The sequence below is a fragment of the Protobothrops mucrosquamatus genome, unplaced genomic scaffold (genome assembly GCF_001527695.2).
Source record: "Protobothrops mucrosquamatus isolate PMUCROS unplaced genomic scaffold, P.Mucros_1.0 scaffold6356, whole genome shotgun sequence".
Classification (NCBI taxonomy): domain Eukaryota; kingdom Metazoa; phylum Chordata; class Lepidosauria; order Squamata; family Viperidae; genus Protobothrops; species Protobothrops mucrosquamatus.
This window is the reverse complement of record NW_015392183.1, coordinates 14,165-16,264: the sequence shown is the minus strand read 5'-3', so window position 1 is coordinate 16,264 and position 2,100 is coordinate 14,165.

Sequence of the window (2,100 nt, the reverse complement as noted above, 5' to 3'; positions counted from 1 at the left end):
TGCAGGGGGTGATCAAAAAAGTCAAGATGGTGGCTGTGATGGGTTGACACACATAAACTCCAAGAGGAGTTTCAATCACCCCATTATGGTTGCCATCTTGATTTCTCTACTGTATCCTGCTGAAACCCTTGCAATTTGGGAAGCTTTTTATATTAATGTGTCTAGTAGTTCTTGGTTTACTTGATGTCATTCTGAATAACAATTTTGGCAGTAATCTGAGATTAAGATGATCTGAGAATAATTTTTAACAAGCTGGTATTCTCAGACAATTTCAAAATAAGATTCTTGGAGCTAACATTTTACTAAATGAATCCCCCAAGGAGGTCTTGTTCTGATTTCTTTTGACATTTTCATTTGTATGTTAACTTTGATTGATAAATGCATTTCAAAATCTGCTGGCAGAAGAATAAAGTGAAAGTAACAGAATGACATCCAGAACATTGACAAAGAAGGGGGCCTGAAGTGAATGATTCTGATGGCAGTAAGGTGAAGATGTGTCAGATTTTTTTTGCTCCAGAGGAAAAAAAATATCTTACCTATGTGCAGTGACTACAGGTTGTATCTGTTAATACTGATCAATGCAAATTTAATCTCCCACATTTTTCAGTAAGAAAGGTTTCTGGGTTGAGAAAATTATATACATTTCCTCTTGATTTCAGTAGACTGACAGCAATGCAGCTGAGGATCGGATTTGAGGAAATATGAGAGCCTTTTTAGAGAGTCAGAATATAAATACTTTTGTCATTAACCTCTCTATTTAAATTCTCATTTTAATCACTGGAAACAAATCATTGCATGCAGAATACAGGTAGTCCTTGATTTATGACCACAATTGAGCCCAAATTTTCTTTTGCTAAGCAAGTCAGTTGTCAAGTGATTTTTTTTCTCCCCATTTTATTATCCTCCCTATCACTGTTATTAGGTGAATTACTACAATTTTAAATTAGTAACATGGTTGCTAAGTGAATCTGGTTTCCCCATTGACTTTGCTTGTCAGAAGATCGCAATAGCTGATTACATGATCCCAGGACCCCGCAACCGTCATAAATAAATACATTCCTGTGCCAAGCATCTGAATTTTGATCACATGACATGGGGGGATGCTGCAATGGTTGTGTGAAAAATGGTCATAAGGTACATTTTTCAATGCTATTGTAATGATCTTCGAACAGTCACTAAACAAGTGGTTGTTAGGACTAGCTGCAGTGCATGCCTATTTAACCCTACATAATTTTATGAAAAGAGGACAAACGGTGTAAAAAAGTGAGCCTTGCCTGAAATAACATTGAAGACAGGTGGAAAAGATATTAGCATTAATCATAAATAACATGATAATCAATTGTACATTCAGTGAAGTGTCTCCAAATTGATTTCTATTTTTACAGTTGTATTTTTCCTGTTGACTGGTTAGTTAAAATTACATTCCTGTATAAAGTGGGATGGGGGTGAGGGTGGGGTGATCTAGATTTAGATATACAGTGAATATTGCAAAAATGTCTATAATTTTATTTTATTTTTTCAAAAAAGGCAACTTGTTAAAGACACATTGGCTCCAGTTCTGGGGGAATTGTTTAAATTTACCTCACAGGACTAGTAATTTGATTAATTTTCACTAGTTGTGGCCAGATAATATACTTGATTCCTTGATTATATTAATTGTCTTAGAGCAGTTTTTCTCAACTGGCGTTTCACAGACCCCCTCGGTTCATGACTGAAAAAGTTTTTTTAATGTTGTATTCTGTGCGAGGCTAGCTCTCAATAACATGTTTGTTATTCCCTGGATTTTAATGTAATACTTACTGCAGAAGCTATTAAAAATAGAGAAATTGACAGAGAGGATTTGCAACTGAATAAAGGAAACATATTAAAACAAGGGGAAAGCATATTCTTTATAGTGGGGAGGATGGGGAGGAACAGACTCAGGCTCAACCCATCCAAGACCGAGTGGCTGTGGTTACCGGCGCCTCGGCATAGTCAGCTGATTCCATCGCTGACTATAGGGGGCGAAACATTGGCTCCCTCAGATCGGGTACGCAACTTGGGTGTCCTCCTGGATTCACGGCTGACACTGGATGATCAGTTGGCGGCCGTGACCAGGGG